We start from the raw sequence: 27543 nt of genomic DNA on the forward strand, positions 1-27543 counted from the left end.
GGGGCCATCAAATGAAATTAATTAAGCAGCAGGTTTAAAACAAACAAAAGGAAGTATTTTTTCACACAACACACAGTCAACCTGTGGAACTCCTTGCCAGAGGATGATGTGAAGGCCAAGACTATAACAGGGTTCAAAAAAGAACTAGATAAATTAATGGAGGATAGGTCTATCAATGGCTATTAGCCAGGATGGGCAGGGATGGTGTCCCTAGCCTCTGTTTGCTAGAAGCTGGGAATGGGCGACAGGGGGGTGGATCACCTGACGATTACCTGTTCTGTTCATTCCCTCTGGGGCACCTAGCATTGGCCACTGTTGGAAGACAGGATACTGGACTAGATGGACCTTTGGTCTGACTCAGTATGGCTGTTCTTATCTTCTTATGCTTCACAGATATTATGCAGGACACAGCAAGCAGCTACAATCATTGGGATGTTTTTTCTCATTGAGATCCAATCTTGTAAGTAAACAACACCAAGTCACATTAAAACAGTCATTCTGCACCTGCTGAGCCATTACTTGAAGCGCTTGGTGCTGTCGAGGTAGCCAGCGTACAGCTTCATGAGCCCTGGGAGCAAGGGATAGGCTGGGTCTCTCCTAGCATCACTATTGTCATTTCAACATTCTCAGTGGTAATCCACCTGTCAGGGAAGAAAGTCCCTGCTTGCAGCTCTCTCAACAGTCCTGTGTTCTTAAAGATTCACGTGTTCTGCACTTCACTGACCAGCCCATACTGAGGTCAGTAAAGCATCCCCGGTGATCCACCAGCACCTGCATTACCGTAGAAAAGTAGCCGTTTCTGTTGACATACTCTGTGGTAGGGTGGTCTGGTGCTAAAATAGGGATATGCATACCATCTATCTCCCGACTGCAGTTCAGGAACCCCATTGCTGCAAAACCATCCATTATGTCCTGCACATTGGTCCAAGTCACAGCCCTGCAAAGCCCTGCACGCTTGGATGACAACGCCCGCCCCTGTAGTGGATTTCCCAACTCGAAATTGATTCTCAACTTAAAAGCAGCAATCTGGCATTGCAAGTTTCCATAGTGCAACTGCAACTCACTTTGCAACCGTCGGAGTGGCTCTCATTTTTGTGTCCCTGCGCCAGAAGGCTGGGTTGAATTCAGCACACAGATCCAGCAATGTGGCCTTGCACATCCAGAAGGTCTGCAGCCACTGTTCATCATCCCAAACCTGCAGGCCAATGCAATCCCACCAGTGTTTGTTTCTCAGGTCCAGAACTGGCACACCACCATCTCCAGCTGCTCCATGAATGCCTCCAACAACCCTGAATTGTTTCTATGTCCCACAGCAATTCCTCTAAGGAATCACCACGTTCCCTGTGGCTCCTCTTGCAGCTCTGCAAATACTACAGGATCATGTGCCATGTGCTTGCAATGCTCATGACAATAATGCAGAGCTTTAATGCTAATTATGGCAGACAGCAAGGAGGGATATGTGGGTTTGTGGGGATTTTTGAAAACAAGAATTGAAATATTATGGGATGCAGCTGTAATTAGGGGATGAAGAACACTGCATTATGGGACGCTGATCCCATGCTCCCAGTCACCTCTGTGCAATTCATTGCGGCCCCATCGGGCATTGCAAACACTTCCCAACATTACCCTGTGCTGGATGGTGATGAGTTGCACACCGAGATACGCACCCTCGGCGTACTACATTCTGTATCGATACAAACACTCCTGGTGAGTATACACAGCACTGATATGAGGAGCCACATGTTCACACACACAAGCAATGTAATAACTGCATTGATTGTATACTGACGTAAATCAGGTCGACATCGTTTTGTAATGTAGACATGACTTATGAAGATAGAATGGATTGCCCACTAGATGAATGGGTTGAGGGCTTGAAAAAATTAGAAAAGGGAGAAGCAAGAGAAGCCAAGTGCCCTGTTAGGAAACAGAAACCAAGGATAAAGAAAGAAAAAAGTATCCCTTAGAGGAATTAATAGTAAGGAGAAAGTAAAGCACTTTAAATAGGAAAGTTAATGAGAATAAAATTAGAAATAAAGTTGATACACTGAGAGAATGGTTATGTAAATGAAGTCAAACAGAAGTAACTAGAAGTAATAAGGAAGAGAAAGGTGTTCAGACTTTCTGGTGACAGGCACAATATAAAACCCTTAGAAAGTTAGAAAGCTAAGGAACTACAGAAGCGTATTTAAATAAGACAGGAAAAACTGCACATTTTTAAAGTTATAAAGTTAGTTTTATTAAGCTGCCACATGAGGAAAAAACTACCATTTTTTACTGGATATCAGCATCAGCGAGAACTACTAGCATTTCTTGTGAGACAGCTGATCTGCATACTTATAGATGTGAGAGATTATTTCTATTATCTGGCCAGGAAAAAAATGTTTTGGTTTTGCTCTATTCATCAAACAACTAATTTGCTGCTCGTCTAATTGCAAATTGTTTTAAAATCAAAAAATCATGGGCTAAAGATATTCACTTTATGTCATGGACGGTGGATAGCCACCGGCTGGTCCCGCCGCTAGAACCCAGCGCCCCTCCCCCCCAAGCGCCAGGCAGGCAGCATACCACCCCCACCACCCAAGCACAGGGAGGGCAGCCCCAGTGCCCCCAGACACCTCCCCCCAGCGCTGGGCGGCCCCAGCGACCCCAAGTCCAGGCCGCAGGCCAGTCTCAGCCAACCTAGCCCTAACCCCAGCCCTAGCACACTCCCCTGAAGAGTTGCAGCCAGCTTGCCTGGGCTGGGACCAAGAGGGAAGGGCAAGCAGGAGGGGCTTTCTGGGAGGACCGTGGGCAGGGCTATGCTGGGCTGTTTGGAGAGGCATAGTCTCCCACAGCCTATGATACAAACCAGCCATGCTTGATGTCATTTCATCAGATTGTATATGCAAAATATCACCTGACTTGGTGAGTATTTGAATTGTATTCCATACAAAGAACAGCATTTGTTGGGCAGAAAGGGTTTTAAGGGTACAGCTGATAGCATCACCTTTCAGATAAAACAGAAATGAAACCCTGATCACTTCTGGTGATTACAAATGACATTTACAAAAATGAAGGGATTAACCCCAGTGTCTTGGATAAAATAAAATTTGAATAAGTTACACCTGTACTAACTAAAGTTCCAATAAAAACTGGTAGCCTTCCCAAATGACTGAATAGGAGTACATACACTCTGTTCAAAGAGGAAAGTTAACCTCTTTCTGGGGTTTGGCTTTATTGGTAAATATTCCTACATCTTAAACTTTTGGTACGTAATTTCCTTTTTTCAAAAAGTGGGGGAAACATAAAATACAAAACAACCCCAACCCCATAACACATCAGCTGCAGGATTTGAAGCCTGAATCTTCAGCATTGCCTTCTACCACTTGAGCTATAGCAGTGCTTCTCAAACTATTGTACTGGTGACCCCTTTCACCCTGCAAGCCTCTGAGTGCGACCCCTTATAAATTAAAAACACTTGTTTATATATTTAACATTATAAATGCTGGAGGCAAAGCGGGGTTTGAAGTGGAGGCTGACCGCTCGCGACCCCCCATGTAATAACCTCATGACTCCCTGAGGGGTCCTGACCCCCAGTTTGAGAACCCCTGAGCTACAGGACTAGCTACATTAGATACTAACTAAAGGCTGTTATCCCAGAGTAGGGAATGGGCTAGTGATTAGGAACATATCGTGAGTTGTGGGAGGGAAAGTGTGGCCAGGGGTTCAGCTCAACTCTGAAAAAATCCCTACAATTACAGCTGGTCTGGCAGCTACCAGGCATCATAGGCATCCACTTCCCTGCTTTCCCCTGGGTGCTCGACCCGTCCTCTGCCCCCAACCCCGCCCCTACCCCCATTCCAACCCCTTCCCCAAAGTCCCCTCCCCTCCCTGCCCCTATTCCAACCCCTTCCCCAAATCCCTGCCCCGGCCCCACCTCTACCCCACCTCCTCCCCGGAGCATGCCACGTTCCCGCTCCTCCTCCTCCCTCTCAGCATGCTGCCAAACAGCTGTTTGGCAGCAGCCAGCCGGGGGGGAAGTGCTGGAAGGTAAGCGGAGGAGCGGGGATGCGGTGCATTTGGGGGGCAGGGAGGGGAGGAGAAGGAAGTGGGGAGGGTGAAGGGAGCTTAGCTGCCAGTGGGTACAGAGCACCCACTAATTTTTCCCCATGGGTGCTTTAGCCCTGGAGCACCCACAGAGTTGGCGCCTATGCCAGGCATCCCAGTATAGTATGTGGTACTGATACTGCTTTAGGGGCAGCATCAGCCTAGAGCTCCTTATAATGTTCATGGGCAGTATTTTGGCATGTTGCCAAAATTCAGCTAAGGAATACAAGCAAAAGAAATAGTTTATAATTCAACTAAATCTGGGTGGCACTTCATGGGACAAAAAAAAGGCCATATCACTAGTGCCAGGGCTTTGTTCCTGCCAAATGTCAAAGGCCTGCTGCAACAATGGGGGGGACAGAGCCTCCCAAAGAAAGGCTACAAGAATCTCTGACAGTGGAAAGTGTTAGACAACCTAAAAATAGGGGGTCATTACTGGTTCCTCCTGTAATAGTATGCTATTGTGTCAGACAAGTGCCTTCAACCTCTTGAACTGTACATATCCAGTATAACTTTATAAAACAAAGTGAATTGTTTTTAAAAATGGTTGATTAGTTTCCTACTTTGGTTAAAAGTCCAAAATCCTAAGAAATTAAGCTTTGGAATTCAACAGTATATCTAGTGTGAAACATATGGCAATTTTGTCCAATACCTTTGAGAAACCTTATTGAATTAAGTTTAAGAATCTTTGAGGTCCATTGTATTCAGAGAATAGTTTATATATTACTGTGGGCAGGGATTTTACCTCACCTCTGGAGGGGAGAATGTAACAGATGTAAGACCGGGGGGTTCAAACAACTATACTGAACAACATGCCAGACAACAATGGACTAGCGGAAGAAAAAAGTTTTAAGTGGTTTTCCTGGGGAATATCGAGAGGGTGGAGAACGAAAATGTTCCACCTTCAGTTCTGCAAAAACCCAGCCTTTTAAAGCTATGCCATGAGGAGTGGGCAACCATCTGCTGATCACCTGTTACGTAAGGCTAAGATCAAAGGCCCAAACTGTATACGAGAAAGATTGAACTATTCATGGTTGTTCTCTTTCTAAATTTAAGTTATGAACATGTAACCATGGAGAAATCCCAACTGTGGGTGTTGAAGGACTGACCCACCAGAGCCCAAGACTGGAACTGCGCTGACCTTTTGTAAGCTTTTTAGCATGTGTGTAAGTTCATTTATTGTTTTTAACATATTTTCTTTGTAATGCTTTCACCTCAAGTTAGGATGACCATCCATTCTGTTTTTAATGGGACAGGCCCATACTTAAGCCATCTTGCAGGTGTCCCACCTTTTTTTTTTAAACAGGCAAATTGTCCCATATTTTCCACTCCCCCTGCTCGTCAGTCAGCCATCAGCGCAGCCCCAACCCAGTCTTGTTTGTGGCTGGCAGGTAAGTGAGGGCAGGCGGTGGCCACAGGCCTGGTGCAGAGGCGGGAAGAGGCAACATCAGGTAGGAAGAGAGGCAGCCCTGTGCGGGGGGAAGGTGTGTTAAGGGTGTTTTGTCACCCTCCCCATGTTAAACCTAAAGTAGGGGTTCTCAGTGGGGGTCCGCAAGCCCTTTCAGGGGGACCACTGGGGGCAGATGCTGAAACCCAGAGCCTGAGCCCCAGTGCCCCGATCCCCGGTGCCTGCCATGGGGCTGAAGCCCTGATTCTCAGCGTTCCCTTCCCCTCGCTGCAGCCAGGAGCTGTGGGGATGAATGCCCAAACCCTGGCAGTCCCCGCGGGACTGAAGGCAGGAGCTGAGGCGCTGAAGCCCCAGTCCCCATTGCCAGCACCGGGGCTGAAGCCGGAAGTGGCAGGGCTGAATCCCAGATCCCCAGTGCTCCCCATGGGGCAGAGGCCCCCGAACCCATGGGCAGAGTTGGGGGACACCTGGGATGTTGTCCAACCCCCAAACTGGAGTGTAAGTGCAGGGCAGTTCCAGGGGGCAGCTCCAAGCCCCACCCCCCCCCCCAACACACACACACACACACACACACACACACCTCCTTCTCTCCCTGGCTCCTGGCCTGTTAGGAGGCAGGAAGCCAGAGCCGGGCACTGCAGTTGCTCCTCTGGCTGGTGCCATGGAGCAGGCAGCCATGGTATTCCCTCCTTTCTTACTGCTACTGGTACCGGGGGTTGAAGTTGCTCAACTCCTAGCCCCCTTTTCTCATGCAGCCAGTAAGAGCCACAGGGGCTGCAGACCCAGCTCCATGGCTGGCAGAGCCCTCAGGGAACAAGGATTGCAGGGGAGCCCTCCTGGGATACAGCCCCTAGCTACCCCTTCCCTGCACCCTGAGCTACCCCCCTGCCTGCACACAGCCCCCGGCCCAGACCCCCCGAAGCCCTCCCTCCCCTGCTGGACCCTGGAGTTTTTATAGAATGTTGGGACAGAGCTACTGCACAGTTCTGATTGATTGCCATTGAACTCACTTGAATATGAGCAATTTTATCAGGTATCCCGTATTTCCACAAAGGGAAATATAGTCACCATACCTCAAGAATAAATGTACTTGCTTATAAAAAGCTGTGTGGTACCTTTTAACTCTGACATTTACACTATTTATAGCCTCTGGAGAGAAAGCAAAGTACAGATGCTGGCCTGTGTAGGAAGTTTGGCTTGCTGGGAATAGCACAGTGTATGCAGGAAACTGTGCAGCCTGGAAATCCCCTGGTCAGGAGGGAGAGCAGTCTCTACTCAAAAAAGAGGTGACTGCTGAAGAACTGGTTGTCTAGGGTGGGTGGATTCGAGGGACCATGGAGGAGGAATACAAGTGCACTGGTCCTGAACTGACACCTCTCAGTAAGAATCTATAGTTTCTTTCTCAATGACCTTATTAAATTTAACTCTTTAATGTAGTCTTCACAGTGGTATGCTGAGGTTTAGAAGTTTATGAAGACATGAAAATTAAAATGCACTAAACTCATGAGACAAGTTGTGCTAATTATTATTGTATTTAAAAAACCCATATATTCCCATCTGTAGCCTAGTAAGGCACAGTATATTTTACTCACATTCTATCTTAATGACCTATGTTACTGAAGTTAGCTTAAATAAAAATGTAACTTTATGAAATGCATCTTTTTTTTTTTTTAGTTTGGAACAGGTTTTATAGATTTAAGAAGTCATCTGAGCTCAGAAAAAAAGAAAATCTGTATATAACCATTACTGAAGATGAAGTTTTCCAAAATATTTTTAATACATTGTTATTACTTAATTTTCTGAAATCAAATAAAAATTGCTTATCATTTGAACAGTAAAGCCACTTTTTAATAATACTATTTTGTGTACTGTAACAAAAATTAAAAGCTGCCATTTATTAAGATCAAATATCAAAATGTTAAAAATTACAAAAACTCTGGGTGGCGAGGGTGGAAAGGGAAGTCAAGATTGAGTGTAGACTGCCAACCTCCCCCATCCACCCCCCGCCCCCAGAAAAACCCATAACCACCCAACACCCACCCACTATGCCAAAGGTTAAGTCATTTAGTCAAGTTCAAAGATCTTCAAAGAGTGCTTAGATCCAGATAAGCCCATATGTTACCAAAATTCTGTGAAAAAGCTATTACTTTCCAATCTGCTTTTCATGTCTACATTACAGAACACACAGATGCTTAGCATCACTCAATATCCCTAAATTCTCACACCAGATAATCAAGGGTCACCAATAACTTTCCTAACTAAAATCCTAAGAAATGTCTTTATTCCATCAACACTTAGTCCAATTGTAAAAACTGAAAGTATCCATAAAAGCACATTCAGTTACTGCACAATAAGTGTTAATTTGTTAATTTCTTCACAGGTAATCAATTAAAATGTAAAATATTGGACAAAATTAGTTGCACTAAATTTAACAGCTGCTCCATAAGCATAATTAGTTTCACAAGGACCATATGTATTCTGAACAGAGACAGAGTTGAAACAAATAAGCAGATTTTAAAACAAGTTTGAGGAAATCTGCATTTAATTAGCAGGTGGGCACTACAACTGCATAATGTTTTTATACATTTATATTTATGAAGTGACAGAAGATCTAAAGGCTTTTTAAAATGGCGTTTATTGTTTGAATGGGAACTGTTTTGCTGCATGCTAAAGTGATTTAAATCCTTATAGCTCTTCTTTGAAAAAATCATAAATGGTGAAAGAAAACATGTGGAAAACTGTAAAACTAGAAAGAATTTGCGACAAAAAACAGATACACATACCATAACCAAAAGGAAACTACACTTAATTAAATGTACACTACATCTGGAATATCAGCCTAATAAAACGTGAAACTATTAATTTTCATTGTTCTAAAGGAAATGAGGTCAGTGTCGTTTAGTATTTCCCCAATTATATTGCACTAAAGCATTGGACTATATCTTCTAGGTACAATCTAATCTTCTCAAAACATTACAATTTGAAAACAGTCACCAAGATGTACTTTAAGAAATGGAAAGGAGGACTAAGGGACTTTAAAAAAACAAAAACAAAAGAAGAGTGCAAGCACTCAAGTACAAGAAAATGAGCACTGTTCCAGTGAAGGCAAGTGTTAGGTACAAATGACTTATCTGGCAAATAACAGCCACCACCCAACTGAAAGTTTCTAAGATGTCAAGTTCTTTACTGACACTCTTTATAATAGTCTTTCAGCTGATAACAATCCCTGCTAACTTCTTATAACCCCAACAACAACAACAAAATCAAACTTGTCCTTAACATTTCAGATAGACATGAAAAGGAAAATAGTCACTATTGGAAAGAGCAACATGATGAAAACAAACGCACGGTGGCAAACTACACTACCCACTAACTTTCATATTCAGAATAGAGACATTGTCTAAACCCTGGTACAACTGATTAAAGCAAATTGAAGCACTCTGTCAAAGTACATTAAAAGGGGCTTTTTATTGAACTATCACTAGCGAGGAAAAGACTTCACAGGATGAGTTCTTAAAGAATCAAAACTATGGTTTCAAGCACCATAAATCCACTGTTGTTCACAGTGAGGAAGTTAATAAATAATAAATTGTAAGACAGTATTACTAAGTGCAGACATACACCACACTGTACGATGCTCAAAGTCAAGGTAATTAGATGCTTACAATCCAAAAACACAGAGAGTTTAGGTAAGAATACTCAGGGAGATCTAGGGGAGAGTAATAAAACTGTTTTTAAATAAAATGGGAGTGGAGAAGAGATTATATTTACATAATTATTATTTGAAGGCAGAAAACATAGTTTTTAAGGGTTTTAAAGGAAAGATGGAAGCCAGGTGTACTGTGGTAAAGAAGGTTATTCAAAGCACAGGGGTTAGACATGGTAGAAGGCAGAAATATAAGATGGAGAGGAGAAAAGGTGAGTGGTGAAGTTGACATTACTAATGAAGAAAAGTGAGATGAATAATAAACAGAAGCAGATACATAAGCATAGACAGAGCTGTGCAGAGCTGGGAAAATTAAGGATATTAATTGATTCACTAGATATGCAGCCTGAGCTTCTGCATCTCAGTATTAAGGAGCCTTTCAGTTATAAACCAGTACAAGCGCACAATTAACACATTTAAGAAAATAAGTATTTTATTTTCAAGGTGTTATGAAAAATGAAATATTTATTTTGAAAATTATGACGTTTTCTCAGTGGACTGGACCAGAATAGAGAGGATAGCAGGATATGTAGGAAGATGTTGCTTTTAGCTTTATTGTGTTTATTCATTTGTGTTCCTTCTGTCACAAATCCATATCTCCAGACTCTGACCTTCCAGACCACCTACCCTCACTTGTGAAGAGGCCCAAACCACACCTATGTTTGCTACAATACCTTCAACGCATAGAAGAGATCGCTTAGAAAATCTGAGAGACTCCGGTGCCAAAAATATATTGATGATACATCTCCTGCTCAGTACATACAAGCAATGCCATTTGACAAAGGTGTCCGATAAGCTGCAAGAGAGCAACATCTGAATGAAGAGCAACTGGCTCAAGTTAAACCAAACATCACATATGGCTTACTTGGCTTCAGCTTCCATTAGCTGCTCTTCATCCAGATGCTGACTTCTTGCAGGGTTTGTGACTGCATTCCTTTCCTATAAAATGTCCAACCAGCGGAGAGGACCGAGCCATTTTCAGAGCACTTTGCCATCAGGCTGTCACTAAATAACTGAAAATAGGAAACAAATAACAGAGGCAGAGAGAGAGAGAGAGAGGATAGAAAGCAAAAGTTCTGAACTTAGGAAAGGAAAAATGCAGGCAACCGCAGATAAGTTTATGTAAATTTTAATTACTGAATTTAGCCCGCTATACTATGGTGAAGAGAGCCCTAGAAATAAGGTAAGACCTATCAATTAGAAATACTATATATGAAGGATTACTTTAGGTGATCTCTCTTGCACAAGCTCAGGATGCCCACTGGCATCCATACCAGAAGTACACTCTTAGCTGATCAGCAGCAAAACAGGTGCTGAAAGCCTTCAGGATAATGTTCTTTTTAAAGAACCCCACTTTCAGGAAGATAGATGTTTTAATGGGAAAAAGCCAGTGTTGGCAGCAGGAACAAGCAGTCAGGTAGTGATTTGAGATCTCCGAGTCCATCCTAATTTCACACTGCACACAGACCTATATGAAAAAGTTAAACTGAAAACAAGTGTGTAGAATTCCATTTATGTTAAGCCTCCATAACATTCCCCACCTCACCAATCAAAAGAAGAAAAATAAAAACCTTCCAGAGGTCTGCCAGTTTTAAAATAAACCAGCTGGGCAGTAAACATTAGCTACCTAGTCTAAGGAACTCAAAGCCAAAAGCTTTTATCCAGGTTTTCAATAACTGAAGCGGGAAGAATAAAGCTAGCCATACAACTGAATGTCAGTGTAACTTGGCTTTCCTGGTCAGTTGGAGGTCTGAGAATCAGGGACTTCAGACTTGCAGAGCAATGCTTCCCATGCTGAAATGGTGTTCAGCTGCCTTTGCAGCACTGCCCTCCATCCAGCTACGCTAGTTCCACATGGAAGGAGTGTGTGGAGAGTATGCGGACCAGTGGCAGTGCTTGTGGGAGCACATTATCCCTGCTTCCAGCACAACAGAGTTTGCAAGGAAATTTGTCTTGAGCTGTGTGCAAAGGGCTTTTCTGCTAAGCCTGTTACACACCAAGAACACCTCCCTCTCCTGGTTTAAGATTGGGATTCTGGGAGCAGAGGTGGCCAGCGGAAGTATAATGAAGTGTGGTGACAGGGATTGAGGAAGCAACTGTGTGGATAGCCCTGTCCTCCCACTGACCTCCTGAAATCTATGCAGATTCCAAAGAATCCATGACTTTCTAAGTGGTCTACACAAGCTGTTCCTGAGGGGAACTGTAAACGCTTCCCATCCAACAGAATGAGGGGGAAATGCTCTAGTCCCGGTTTATTTTAGCTTCATCTTTCACAGAGGACAGTATTTGTCCTAGATACAACTGGTCCAAAGAAGTCAAATCACTTTGGCCTTCTTTTCGCTTGGAAAAGAGCTGTATTTTTAACTTGAGTTAACAAGCTCAGAGGCAAAATGTTACTGAAAACAAGACAGTTTGTAGTGTTCACATGAGTTAGCAGAGATTGTTTTCACACAAGTTAACATCTTGAGACCGACTGCCTTGTCCTCACTAGGATTTTACCTCTGGGTTAGTTAACTCAAGTTTTTTTTTTCCAAGTGAAGAGACAGCCTCTCTCAGGCAAACATCATCTTTCTTTCCTTAGAGACCATTTGAAAAAAGGAAATTTGTTATGAAAAAGCTATATTTAAATAATTTTATGAGAGACCAGCAAAAACTAGGATTTAAGTTTAAGCTGACAGTTTTTAAACTTATAAAATTATGTGGTCACACCAAGAGGAGTCAGCATGCTGCCGTGACTGTTAAGTATAACAATTGACACCCATTCACAACAGTCCTGTCTAAAAGATCTTGACATTAAAAACCCAAATATAGGGGGGAAGGAAGACAGAGCAAGGCACATGAGCACGTACACATGCACACACACACACACACAATCCAGCTGTATTACTGATTTTAAAAAGTTAACACATACACAAAAATAACCCTGCATTAACCTATAGTTAGGGTTGCTAAGAGAAGCATTTCATAATGAGGTAGTGAAAAGGTGAAGTTCATTGTAATTTTAACTCTATCCATATATGCACTTAAATCCAAGAGGCTACTCTAGTCCCCAGGCTAGAGCAGTGGCAAGAGAGCTGCTGCACTTCCCCAAAATGACTTGAGAAGGAAGCATTCCTCTCCCTCCAAGCCCAGCTCCAGAGCAACTTCCCAGTCTGGCTGCTTGGGCTATGCAGGGAGGTCAGAAATTGGGCCTTTTTCCTAACTCTGTATTGTTTCAGTCTGTCTTTCCCTGCAGGAAAACAATTTTGCATCTGTTTATGCTCTTCATATTTTTTTTCCCAATTGAAAACAAATTCTACATGAATTGAGCACAGCACCATTCTCCATTAGTGAGTGGATTTGACAAATCTTGTATTTAATTCATTTATCTATACACACTTATTCTATTCATGATAGAGTTGGAGTTTATTTTTAAAAGCAAGTGTGCAATTTATTTTTACACTATCAATAAATAAACCAATACTTTCATGCACTTTTCTATTACAACATGCATATGTTAGTAGGTTGTACATCTGCTTTTACAGAAAAATATGGATATAGCATACACCAATGGAAAAAATAGAAGACTAGATTTGTTCTTCCAGAAGGGACCACTGTCAAGGTAAGTCTCTTTTCTGTCAAATTATTATCAATTATTGTGATGTTGAAAAGAAAAAGTTAGCGAAGAAATATCAACCACAATTTTGAAATCTCTGGCTTACCAATATTGTGTAATTTAACTTCCTAATTTTCTTCAATTTCTGTTTGAAATATTGAATATATTTTGTATGTAACAGTCCTATTAATATAAAAAACTGTTATATAAAAGTTATAAGATACTAATTAAGGAATAGATAAAATATAAATTTTGAGATGTGGAAGCTGCGGTATGTACATGATCCTGGAGGGGGTACTTGGGAAGAGTTTTGTCTGCATGAAATGCCATCTGATAGAGCTGATGGAAGAAAAGATCTGAGGTTTGGAGATGCAGGTGGAAAGTCTGGTTGAGTTTAGAAAGGGGTTCGAGCAGATTATGAAGCAAAGACATGAGGTATCTGAAGGGAAAAGCTCAGACTTGCAGATGGAAGCAGGACTGAGGAATTCTGAGGGGAAACTGGGTAAGGAAAGTGGTCAGTGGAAGCATGTGACTAAAAGAACCAGGCAGAGGAAAAGACGGGCTAGTGAAGGAGAAATAGAGCTCAAGAACAGGTTTGCAGAGTTGGAAAATGAAGAAGGGGCTCAGCAGGTAGTCACCGAAGATGGAAGGAAAAGGAAGAAGAGAAGAGCGGCTAGTCCTATAGGAAAAGGGGACAAGTCAATAGAGACTACACCAAATATGAGCCCCAGGAGGATACAGGATGGGTTGAAGAGGATTACAAGGGAGAATAGTATGGAAAGAACTTGCAGCCAGAGGGAACGGGGATAGACTGGAGAATAGCACCGTCACCAGGAAAAGGCAGGTCTATGTGATCGGGGACTCTTTACTGAGAAGAATAGACAGGCCTGTAACCACAGCTGATCCAGAGAATAGAAGGGTATGTTGTCTTCCAGGTGCTAAGATACAGGATGTAGATCTGAGGTTGAAAAGGATCCTAAAGGGAGCAGGAAAGAACCCACTGATTGTCCTTCATGTGGGAACAAATGATACTGGTAGATTCTTGCTGGAACGTATCTAGGGAGACTATGCTAGGCTGAGGAAGATGCTTAAAGAAATCGAGGCTCAGGTGATCTTTAGTGGGATTCTGCCTGTTCCTAGAGAAGGGCAACAAAGGTGTGACAGGATTATGACCATCAACAGATGGCTTAGGCACTGGTGCTCTAAGAACGACTTTGGGATGTATGGTCACTGGGAGGCATTCATGGACAGAGGACGGATCTCTCGGGATGGACTTCACCTGAGGCGGGACAGAAACAGACTTCTAGGATGGAGGCTGGCACAATTGATTAAGAGAGCTTTAAACTAGGAATTTGGGGGAGATGGTTGGGAGATGTCCAGGTAATCTTCACACCGGACTTTAACATTGAGAGGGAAGAAAATAAAGAAAGAAAGGATACAACTGTGGGTAGGAGAATGTATATAAGGAGGAAGGGCAGTGTGGATACCAGTCTAATAGGTTATACTGGCTGTAGAATGACCGTGCCTAATCGGGTACAGAAGGTGAACGAGGTCAAACAGCAAATATCAAGATGTTTGTACACCAATGCGAGGAGCCTAGGTAACAAAATGGATGAACTAGAACTACTGGTGCAGGAAGTGAAACCAGATATTATAGGGATAACAGAAACATGGTGGAATAGTAGTCATGACTGGACTACAGGAATTAAAGGGTATGTGCTGTTTAGGAAAGACAGAAATAAAGGTAAAGGTGGTGGAGTAGCATTGTATATCAATGATGAGGTAGAATGTAAAGAAATAAGAAGCGATGGAATGGATAAGAGTCCGTCTGGGCAAAAATCATATTGGGGAAGAAAACTACTAGAGCCTCCCCTGCGATAGTGCTTGGGGTGTGCTATAGACCGCCGGGATCTAATTTGGGTATGGACAGAGCCTCTTTAACGTTTTTAATGAAGTAAATACGAATAGAAACTGCATGATCATGGGAGACTAACTTCTCAGATATAAACTGGAGGACGGGTGCTAGTAATAACAACAGGGCTCAGATTTTCCTAGATGCGATACCTGATGGATTCCTTCATCAAGTAGTTGCTGAACCGACTAGACGGGATGCCATTTTAGATTTGGTTTTGGTGAGTAGTGAGGACCTCATAGAAGAAATGGTTGTAGGGGACAATCTTGGTTCAAGTGATCATGAGCTAATTCAGTTCAAACTGAATAGAAAGAAGGATTAACAAAAATAAATCTGCAACTAGGGTTTTTGATTTCAAAAGGGCTGACTTTCAAAAATTAAGGAAATTAGTTAGGGAAGTGGATTGACTGAAGAATTTATGGATCTAAAGGCAGAGGAGGCCTGGGATTACTTTAAATCAAAGCTGCAGAAGCTATAGGAAGCCTGCATCCCAAGAAAGGGGAAAAAATTCATAGGCAGGAGTTGTAGACCAAGCATCTCAGAGAGGTGATTAAGAAAAAGCAGAAAGCATACAGGGAGTGGAAGATGGGAAAGATCAGAAAGGAAAGCTACCTTATTGAGGTCAGAACATGTAGGGATAAAGTGAGACAGGCTAAGTCAAGTAGAGCTGGACTTGCAAAGGGAATTAAAACCAATAGTAAAAGGTCTATAGCCATATAAATAAGAAGAAAACAAAGAAAGAAGAAATGGGACCGCTAAATACGGAGGATGGAGTGGAGATCAAGGATAATCTAGGCATGGCCCAGTATCTAAACGAATACTTTGCCTCAGTCTTTAATAAGGCTAAAGAAGATCTTAGGGATAATGGTAGCATGACAAATGGGAATGAGGATATGGAGGTAGATATTACCATATCTGAGGTAGAAGCGAAACTCGACCAGCTTAATGGGAGTAAATCGGGGGGCCCAGATAATCTTCATCCAAGAATATTAAAGGAATTGGCACATGAAATTGCAAGCTCATTAGCAAGAATTTTTAATGAATCTGTAAACTCAGGGGTTGTACCGTACGATTGGAGAATTGCTAACATAGTTCCTATTTTTAAGAAAGGAAAAAAACCGTGACCCGGGTAACTACAGGCCTGTTAGTTTGACATCTGTAGTATGTAAGGTCTTGGAAAAAATTTTGAAGGAGAAAGTAATTAAGGACATTGAGGTCAATGGTAAATGGGACAAAATACAACATGGTTTTACAAAAGGTAGATCGTGCCAAACCAACCTGATCTCCTTCTTTGAGAAAGTAACAGATTTTTTAGACAAAGGAAAGGCAGTGGATCTAATTTACCTAGATTTCAGTAAGGCGTTTGATACCGTGCCACATGGGGAATTATTAGTTAAACTGGAAAAGATGGGGATCAATATGAAAATTGAAAGGTGGATAAGGAATTGGTTAACAGGGAGACTACAGGGGTCATACTGAAAGGTGAACTGTCAGGCTGGAGGGAGGTTACGAGTGGAGTTCCTCAGGGATCGGTTTTGGGACCAATCTTTTTATTACTGACCTCGGCACAAAAAGTAGGAGTGTGCTAATAAAGTTTGCAGATGATACAAAGCTGGGAGGTATTGCCAATTTAGAGACGGACTGGGAAATCATACAGGAGGATCTGGATGACCTTGTAAACCTGAGTAATAGGATGAAATTTAATAGTGAGAAGTGTAAGGTAATGCATTTAGGGATTAATAACAAGAATTTTAGTTATAAGCTGGGGACACATCAATTAGATGTAACGGAGGAGGAGAAGGACCTTGGAGTATTGGTTGATCATAGGATGACTATGAGCTGCCAATGTGATATGACCGTGAAAAAAGCTAATGCGGTCTTGGGATGCATCAGGAGAGGTATTTCCAGTAGAGATAAGGAGGTTTTAGTACCGTTTTACAAGGCACTGGTGAGACTCATCTGGAATACTGTGTGTAGTTCTGGTCTCCAATGTTTAAGAAGGATGAATTCAAACTGGAACAGGTAAAAGAAGGGCTACTAGGATGATCTGAGGAATGGAAATCCTGTCTTATGAAAGGAGACTCAAGGAGCTTGGCTTGTTTAGCCTAACTAAAAGAAGGTTGAGGGGAGACATGATTGCTCTCTATAAATATATCAGAGGGATAAATACCGGAGAGGGAGAGGAATTATTTAATCTCAGTACCAATGTGGACACAAGAACGATGAAGTGAGCTGTAGCTCACGAAAGCTTATGTTCAAATAAATTGGTTAGTCTCTAAGGTGCCACAAGTACTCCTTTTCTTTTTACAAGAACAAATGGATATAAACTGGTCATTGGGAAGTTTAGACTTGAAATTAGACAAAGGTTTCTAACCATCAGAGGAGTGAAGTTTTGGAATAGCCTTCCAAGGGAAACAGTGGGGGCAAAAGACCTATCTGGCTGCAAGATTAGACTCGATAAGTTTATGGAGGAGATGGTATGATGGGATAACATGATTTTGGCAATTAATTGATCTTTAAATATTCATGGTAAATAGACCCAATGGCCTGTGATGGGATGTTAGATGGGGTAGGATCTGAGTTACTACAGAGAATTCTTTCCTGGGTATCTGGCTGGTGAATCTTGCCCATATGCTCAAGGTTTAGCTGATCGCCATATTTGGGGTCGGGAAGGAATTTTCCTCCAGGGCAGATTGGAAGAGGCCCTAGAGGTTTTTCACCTTCCTCTGTAGCATGGGGCACGGGTCACTTGCTGGAGGATTCTCTGCTCCTTGAAGTCTTTAAATCACAATTTGAGGACTTCAATAGCTCAGACATAGGTGAGAGGTTTTTCGCAGGAGTGGGTGGGTGAGATTCTGTGGCCTGCGTTGTGCAGGAGGTTGGAGTAGATGATCATAATGGTCCCTTCTGACCTTAGTATCTATGAATCTATGAAATAACTTTTTTCCTTTCATTAGATACATACTATTATACGTAAATTGTTATAGTTTGATGTGCCGTTTAATTTTAAAACTATTTTATTTGCTAGAAGATAACAACTAGCCATTCAAAAAGTACAACACCTTACATTTTTACAGAGCTCACCATTCTCAAGGATCCTATCAGTGAAATGTAGCCTGCTTAAAGTGTTCAATGTATGTATTTCACAGTGCACAGGGAGACTGCATAAAAGTTTAGGACTGGGAGTGAATACCAATGCCCTCAAAACTCTCCTCTCTTGTGGCATCTACAAAACAATTTCAACCACAGTTAATCAGCAGGTAGATTCTGATTGCTGCTTTTTATCCTGACCAATGCGGTGTCATTGTTCCTTTGTGCTCCCCCTGTCTTCTTGTTGTCTTCGCTTGTTGTCTTATACTTTGATCTAAGCTCTTCAAGGCAGGCAACTTTTTCTTTTGTTTTTAAATATCTACACAGTACCTAGAGCTTAATGGGAGCCAATTCGCAAGTCGGGCTCCTAAGCACTACCTCAATACAAAAAGAAAAGGAGTACTTGTGGCACCTTAGAGACTAACCAATTTATTTGAGCATGAGCTTTCGTGAGCTACAGCTCACTTCATCAGATGTTTACCGTGGAAACTGCAGCAGACTTTATATACACACAGAGAATATGTATGAATATGTGTGTATATAAAGTCTGCTGCAGTTTCCACGGTAAACATCTGATGAAGTGAGCTGTAGCTCACGAAAGCTCATGCTCAAATAAATTGGTTAGTCTCTAAGGTGCCACAAGTACTCCTTTTCTTTTTGCGAATACAGACTAACACGGCTGTTCCTCTGAAACCTACCTCAATACAATAACAACAGCATTTACTTGAATTCACAGGGAGATATTAGGCAGCCCAAATGAAATTACCTAAATTGGGTCAACAAAGGCAGACACGACTTGTTAACTGCTCTCAGTAATGCAAGGACATGCATTCACATAATTTTGGCACCACTTTAAATGTAATAGAATGCCAGGATGTACACAGAACTTGGCAAAAAAATTCTGGATGTGGTTTGTTTTTCAACAGCGAAGCAGCCAACCCTGGCATTCAGTGATCCAAGGCTCTGTTTAAGCAAAGGTTTTAAACCCTTATCTAAATTTAAGCATGCAAATAGTCTCAATGAAGTCAGTGGGAGTATTCATGTACTTGAAATTAGGTATGTGTTTAAATCCTTTGCTGAACAGGTGCCCAAATTAGGTTTCAGAACTAACACAATACTTGGATGAATGAAGAAAGTTTAGTGTCACTGTGTCTGCCTGAATGGCTACAGATTCAGCCTTTATACCAGGGGTGGGTAAACTTTTTGGCCTGAGGGCCACATCGGAGTTCCAAAACTGGATGGAGGGGCGGGTAGGGAAGGTTCTGTGTCCCCAAATCATAACCCTACCTGCCTCGTTCCACTTCCCGACCCCTGACTGCCCCCCTCAGAACCTCCAACCCATCCAACCCCCCCTACTCCTTGTCCTCTGAACACCCTCTCCTGGGACCCCCTACCCCTGACCACCTCCCCAGGACCCTACCCCCTATCCAACCCCCCCCCTGCTCCCTGACTGCCTCGATCCCTATCCACACCCCCGCCCCCTGACAGGCCCCCTCTAAAGCCCCGTTCAGAATGCAGCCCTGCGAACATGGGTGGAGGACTCGGGAGGAGCAGGGGCAGCCGCGCAGCTGGAGAGAAGCAGCTGTTTCCCCTTAAAAGCACCGCTTCTCTCCAGCCAGCTGCACAGCCACCCAGTGCTCCTCCTGTGTCCTCTGCCCACGTTTGCCACGCTCTCGCCACCCACACCACCCACCTGCTCCCCTGTGGCTGCAGATGAGCCTGCCTCCCTACTCTCCCCTGCCCCCCCACAGTGCAGCCCCCTCCCACGCTGGTGGCACTGCGAGCTGAGGCTATGGGGGATGCGGGGGAAGACAGCAGAGGAGGGGCTGGGGGCTAGCCTCTCCAGCCACGGGCCAAATGTGGGCTGCAGGCCGTAGTTTGCCCACCTCTGCTTTACACTATTGTAATATCCACAACTGGTGAAGGTAGGAACACTAACAAAACAGTGCTAGGTTTATGAAGCAATATGGAGAGGTCAAAACCATGACTTGCCAAATGAGTAGTTCAGGGGTTCTCAAACTGGGGATCGGGAACCCTCAGGGGGTCGCAAGGTTATTACATGGGGGCTCGCAAGCTGTCAGCCTCCACCCCAAACCCCGCTTTGCCTCCAGCATTTATAATGGCGTTAAATATATAAAAAAGTGTTTTTAATTTGGGGGGGGGTGGAAGAGTGTCGGGGTCGCATACCAGTACAAAAGTTTCAGAACCACTGGAGTAGTTAAAAAGATAGCATATAACAAATGCAGCCACACTTTTACTATGGGAGCACTAATTTTGCATTTTACAAAAACATCATGTACACTAAAAAATGCCTGATAAACTGAATTTTTTTAATATTCTCCTTAATGAGCAATGCACTCATTTGCTGCAGCCTGATGACGAACCAACAGCTGCTAAGCTTATCTGTACCAAAAGCTGGTTTAGTGGAAGGTATCACCTATAATTATGTCTTTCCCAAACCCCAACTCTAATGACTAACTTAAAATCTCCAAGAAAAAAAATTGTGAAAATTTCACTCAGTATTCTAGGACAGAAATGTTATTACTAAAACTGGAAGCATTGCATAAAAGATTTTTAAATTAAACAGCAATACACAGAAGAGAAAACATTTCAAAAACAAAAACAATCTCAACTACTTTTTTAAATGAATAGATTAATCATTAGAATTGCATGTACTATGACTGTACATGACTATGCCTACATGACAATTTTAACTAAAGTTCATTATGCTAGCAAATATGCTTGTTTTACTGTTATCTTGTCCTTCACCTCTCCCCACCTCCATCTGTTTCATTTACCTGTTGTGTTCTGCTGTAGCCTAGATTGTAAATTCTTTGGGAGCAGAGATTGTATTTTGATTAGGGGTTTGTACAGCACCTCGCACATCAAGGACCTGATCCCTGACCGGGCATCTCAATTGCTACTCTAATGTAAGGCACTACTGTAATATAAACAACAGAAATTTACTCTATTATATTAAATTCAACAGAACTTCAATTTTTAAATTGCAGATTATCTAGTCTGTTGTACTGGAATGCTGCAAAATCCAGAGGCCTTGTCATAGACTTTAGGACCACTTTCCTCAGAGTACCCAGGATCTTACTGTTTCATTGGTTGCTCTCCATATTCCACCATTTAGACTGCTGTTTCCAGGTTAGAGCTGGGTAACAATCAGTGGTGAGCTGGAGCCAGTTCGCACCGGTTCGCGCAAACTGATTGTTAAATTTTGAAGCAGTTTTAGAACCGGTTGTTAAACCGCTTCCCTGCAGGGGGCGCTGAGGCTTTGATGGGCTCCAGCCAGGAAGTGATGTAATTCCTCCTCCAGCCACCAGGGGCGCTGCACTGCGGGAGCCATGTGGGCTACCGCCTGGCCCTGGGCACAAGCCCTGTTGCTGCTGCTGCTGCTCCCCTGGCCCTGGGGCTCCCTCTGCTACCTGGTGGGTCCCCGGTTGCTCTGCTGGGCCTGGGCTGCGTCCTGCTGCTCTCCCTGTGAGTATCCACCACCCTGCCCACAGCCAGCCCTTGCATCCAGCCACCCCCGCACCCTCTGCCTCCAGCCACCCCCACCCGCAGCCAGCCCCTGCCGCACCCCCTGCCCTGCCCGCAGCCAGCCCGTCTCCAGCCAGCCCTGCACCTCCCTGCCCTGCCTACAGTCAGCCCCTACCCTGTCTCCAGCCAGCCCCACACCCCCTTGCCTCCAGCCAACCCCGCACCCTCCTGTCTCCAGCCAGCTCCACACCCCCTGCCTCCAGCTAGCCCTGCCCCACGTCCACTGGTGCCCTGCAGTTCCCAGGGCAGTAACCCTGAACACCTGCTTCAATGAGGGGGGCATGGAGCAGCTGGGACCCACACATGTGCACACCCTAGGGTGACCAGACAGCAAGTGTGAAAAATCAGGACACGGGGTGGTGGTGGGGGGGGTAATAGGAGCCTATGTAAGAAAAAGACCCCAAAATCGGTACTGTCCCTATAAAATCAGGACATCTGGTCACCCTAGCACACCCCCAGGGCATGGCGGGGACCCACACATGTGAAACGGAGCTCATTTCTAGTTCAGGCCCAACTTTTTAAAAAAAAACTTTAGGCAGGGTTAACATACATCTGTATTTTCCCGGACAGGTCAAGCTTTTCGGTTCTTAAATCGCCGTCCAGGAGGAATTTTTAAATTTTAAATTTTAAAAATTCCTCCCGGGAAAATACAGACGTATGGTAACCCTGTTGGTACACAAAATACATACTGGGGCACATCCCTTAAATCAGAACTTTTTATAGGGAACCGGTTGTCAAGATTTTGGCAGCTCATCACTGGTAACAATATCACCCACTTACACCTAGTTCAGTGGTTCTCAAAACCGGTCCGCTGCTTGTTCAGGGAAAGCCCTTAGTGGGCCGGGCTGTTTACCTGCCACGTCCGCAGGTTTGGCCGATTGCAGCTCCCACTGGCAGCGGTTTTCCACTCCAGGCAAATGGGGGCTGCGGGAAGCAGCGTGGGCCGAGAGATGTGCTGGCCGCCCTTCCCGCAGCCCCCATTGGCCTGGAACATATATATTGTTTTGCAATTCAGTGATAAATACCCTTACTATAACATGATGGGAAAGAGACTGATTACTATAAAGCGTTTTGTGTATTAATACATATGCCAACTATCTGAAGTAATCATCAAGGTCTGAAGTAGATGACAGTTAATTAAAGTGGAAGAGGAAGACATCTGCATTCCTAACTGGGCAACAAAAGGGAAAGCCCACAGTTTTCTCATATACTTTTGAAGGGCCCACATTTGCTTAATAAATTTATCAGTATTTGCAATCATGCACAAATTAAAGGCAGATCCATTGCTTATTGAGGAACAGAAACACAATTTTATTAAAACACAAGGAAAAACTTTACATACATGGAAAGCCCTCATCACATCAAAAGTTAACTACACCCAAAACATGCAGATATAACAATGTCCAAATACAGATGACTAGCAACTATGCATCTCCAAATGACTGGATGCTGTGTTGGAACACCTTATCTCCACTACATGGAGAGGCCATACTTTTTAAGCCAACATGTTATCCCTTCAGAGCACAGACATGCTGCCCCCCGCCCCTCAACCCTATCACATACTTGAACTCCATCACATGTAGGAAGCAAGCATGCAGTGATCTACACAACAGATCAAGTCTTCCCTTTGAAAGTGCCAGTCATCATGCAGCCTGTCAAATTGCTGTATAGATCAGATAAGAACTCCACCATACGCCTTCGCATGTTAGAACCATCATGTAAAAGTTGTTCTAACATACTTTTTTCCTTATAAGGGATGTAACACAGCTATCCACCTAGCCTCACACAGCAAACAACTGACTGTGTATAATTAGACAAAGCCAAACAGGATAATAAAACGTACCTTTGTGGACACACCATTGTCCAAATGGGAACTACTGTACAAAAAACAAGAATATAGGTAGCCAGAGAGGTAACTGCAGCCAAGTCAAGTCAGCAATACAACTAACTCAAAAAAGGGCTTTATACAATGTAGATTCAGGTAAGAGGTTCTGAGTGGCTTGTAGCCATTTTATTGCTCAAGCCAGGTGAGTCCAATCCTGATCAAGAACTGCATGCCTAGAGCTTTGCCAACCATTAGAGACTCCATGGTAGTCAAAATCCAGCAATCTATAATTTTTTCCATTATATTAGTAAGGTGATAACAGGATGTCGTAACCATCCAAAGTCCCATTATATTATTTTGTTTGGGACAGAGCCATCGGTCAGGCCAGACTGGTTGCTACCTGTGACTTTCTGCACATTGCTAGAAATGGGTCTATTTAGGACTCATCTTTGATGTGATCAGATGTGACTACCCACCAGAATCTTTACCAAATGGCCAGGAAGTGCTTATGCAACATTAGCTTGAGGTGTGGATGGTTGTAATGTAGCACACCCTATACGATCTATTTCTGTGTAGGGTGTCTAACTCAAAGGTTTCTTCCCTTTGATGTGTGGGTATTCTGGCTCTTGAAAAAATGGGTTAGTTGGGAATTGTGCAGTACAGCAATTATTCAGGAATTATAGCATTATTAGGTGTATTACATATCTTGTATTGTTTTTTAAATAATTCACAAACAGGATGCATGACTGTCATGTAACCAAAATGGGACACAAGACAAAATGCCTAAAGCAAATTCCATTTTATTCAAAAATTTGGAGATCTGGAAGCATTCTACGCCAGATTCACCCCAGTATAATTTTATTGATGTCTCCAGTGGAGAATAGTTTGCAAAGGAATAGCATATGATGATGCAAAGTAGCCACAACCCAAGTAATAATAAACGAAGTCGGCCTTCAGAGGCCAAGCACAGCCCAGAAAGTGGGCAACATTGACCTACAGGAGGCATGGCGAGGGAGTATACTGACTCAAACTCCCATCCAAAGTGCTCTAACAAAGCCCCGGGGATTTAAAGCTGATCTCAGTCAATCCCTAAAAAGGTGGGGGGGGGGGGGGGGGGAAGCAGCAGAAATACCTTTTGTTCGGTATGATAGTAAATCCCGCCCTCCTGTACAAGAGGCCTTATTAATTAAAGCTGCTTTTGGGATCCACGGAGGTTGAACCCAAAATTCAATAATACCACGAGATCTCAAAGCATGTCATATAGTTACATATGCAATCCTACAAATTAGTGACCTCAACACCGTGAGGTTATTTTAATCATCAACTTCAACTGTTTTACAATATAATATGATATCTATACACTCATATGATTCCAAATGTATCATCATATTACACAGTGTAAGTCAATAAAGCAGTGGTAGTCAGTCAAGTTACAATTTTTACTATTAAGAGAATTTCCCATACAGTAGAACCTCAGATTTACAAACACCAGACTTACGAACTGAACAGCATTTTTCTTCTGCATAGTAAAGTTTCAAAGCTGTATTAAGTCAATGTTCAGTTGTAAACTTTTAAAAGAACAACCACAACATTTTGTTCAGAGTTACGAACAACCTCCATTTTCGAGGTATTTGTAACTGAAGTTCTACTGTACTTTTGAATGGAAAGTTCTTTTATGCCCAATTCAACCATGTCCAACATAGTCTTTAACTAAGATCAAAGGTAAAGATTATTCAAAATAAAACACTTATAAACAGAATTTTTTATTTTATGAAGAGCAGAGTAAGGATGTAAAGTAACACATTAAACTTTATTTCATTTTACTAAAGAATAGATAAAATGCACATGATCTAGATCTAGTCTATGTTATATTACGCAATCAACCAGAATCCAGGGCAAAGTTCTCTTCACTCAATCCTTTTAAGAGATTTGGCCCAATCCAAGGCACATGCATGGTATTAAAGAAATAAGAAAAGTAATGGTTTAGCTAAAAGCTGGAATTATCATCATAATTTTAATAATTGCTTAATACTGAATAATCTATGTCTTTAAAGTACTGATAATCTTTTCTCTCTTTTGTTAATGTACTTTTTCTTTTTTACACTCACAAGAAAGGGACAATTTTCATTTTGAAAATTTAGCACCTCCAGTACTTTTCATGTTCAAAACACTTAAATATTAACTAATTTTCTAACAATATTTTTGATAAGTCTAGTAAGCAGCATTTCTGTGATGATTTATTGACTGGACTTCATAAAACACATTCCAAATTAATATTAAAAAGAAAAGATACCTCTGATTTAATATAAATTGGTCTATCTTGAAAGCTTGTATAGCAGATGTGCTTAATACCTATGCTTATGTTCTCTTCTTGAGGTCTACCCCTTAGAAAACAGTCTCAAAATTTGTAAGTCATCAAAACTGAAGACATTTACAAAATCTGCAACTTTTGTTAAGGATGAGTGGGTTTTTATAGTTTAATCTAGCTCAAGTCACTTAGTTACAATGGCTTCCAAACTATATGGAAGTCAGCAGTTTAATTTGCTTGACTGGGACTTAAAACCAATATATCTTGATTAAACTACATTTTTTTAAAATCTAGACATCTATTTTCAATCAATCTGCTAATATTTTAACTATATTCTGCATACATTATTTTTAACCTTGTGCTTTAATATTAAATGATTAAAACCACATTTGCCATAACAAAAAGGGTAAAGCTGACCTTTATTTTATTAGCCTACAATTTGCTTCACCACTGTTTTCTTAAGCTATACGAATGGCTTATGTACCTTGACAACATCCCACAGATGGTTATGATTATGTCTAACAGGACAACGCACTCATTGAAAACTTTCACAGACGCTTACCTAATGGGATGTCACATTAAATCTGATATAGTAAGATAAAATAACTATATACCAATTATATCATAGCAAAGAAATCATTTGAAATTGACATTTGACCATTTCTAAATTAATTCTTAAAAAGAACTAGTATACTAACACATTTATGTAAAAATGAGTTTTAAAACAAGTGTAAATATTACACAGCTTTCCTCTGTCAGGAGATGTCCTTGAAAATATATATATATATAGCTGTCAACATCTTGGATATAGATGCCCTTAACTACAAAACTCTGGTTAATGTCAGAATTCGATTTGACTACTTCTTGCTTCCTCTCTTAATGCTTAATGACTAATTCCTTAGAGATAGCCTTAAAAGCCCTAAAATGTTGTCCTTGGGTAGAAACTTTCACTCAGCAATCAATCGGGAACAAATTAGATGATTGTGTTGAAATGTACTGCACTGTTTAAGCTAACAAATGAATGAAGAAAGGTAGTATATCGAAACATATGCCACTACACTGAAGTTGCTAAATGGGTCTGCTGGAAGAATATTTGGTTTCCAACTAAGCTAATATGGTATAAGAAGGGACAGTGATGAAAGAATACCAAGTCATATGGAAATCCAAATATAGTGACAGACAATTATTTTACTAATTGCTAATGAATACAGTCAAGTGGCTTCAAAAAGCAAAACTTTGCTTGGACTACTTCAGGTTTTGACCTCTGCATGAGCAAATGCATTGCAAACTGAAGCCCACCAAAATTGATTAACGGCGCCAGCCAAGGCCAGCATGTAGTTGAAGCTTTTTTCCATCTATCACATGGCCCCAAGGATAGTTAAATGAACCTTAAAATGGCTACAAACAGCTCAATGACTACATAGAGTCCTGCCAATTAGAAATAATTAGGCAGTCATTTTGGTGGTAAGTCTTTTTAAGTGCATACATAATGATGCAATGATGCTTATTAGCAATCTCATATGAGCTATGCTCAAACAGCCTGAAATAATTATGCAACTATCACAAAGCTTTGCACATCTCTGTACTTCACCTTAATGCATTTAAAAATCCACTTCATTACCTCCAGTAATTAATCCTCCATTAATTGAAGGAAAAGCCCAGTTTACCGCACTTCGTTTCTAATTATCTTATAAATAGTTATGGTTCTAATTAATGTGTTCATTAAGCTGAATATCTTTCTCAAAGCCATACTCAGAGCAAAGGTTCTGCTTTTGAGAGAAAAATCCTAACTAGCCATAAGGTGAGGCCATTTTGGTTGTATTTGCTTTTATTTTAGTATATTCAACCTCCTAATTGGCATTTAAAATCTAATTTGGAAGAACTTCAAGAAGCTCATATAGGGAAAAAAAACAGGTAAAGGGGATTTTCCCCCCCTGCTCATATTCCAATCCAGAAGCTTAAAGCTTTAATAGGAAAACTTTTAGCATATCTTTTTTATATAGACTGGTGACAGATTTTCAGTGCAATGTCTCCAAATTAATTTAACTTCTATTAAAATTC

General features: G+C 42.0%; 1 protein-coding gene across 1 annotated transcript in view; it reads right to left on the minus strand.

The window, feature by feature from the left end:
- The window catches only part of RSRC1 (arginine and serine rich coiled-coil 1), a 369974-nt gene that overhangs the window by 297867 nt on the left and 44564 nt on the right, over nucleotides 1-27543 (minus strand). The window lies entirely within an intron of this gene.

This window comes from Caretta caretta, chromosome 9 (genome assembly GCF_965140235.1).
Source record: "Caretta caretta isolate rCarCar2 chromosome 9, rCarCar1.hap1, whole genome shotgun sequence".
Classification (NCBI taxonomy): Eukaryota; Metazoa; Chordata; order Testudines; family Cheloniidae; genus Caretta; species Caretta caretta.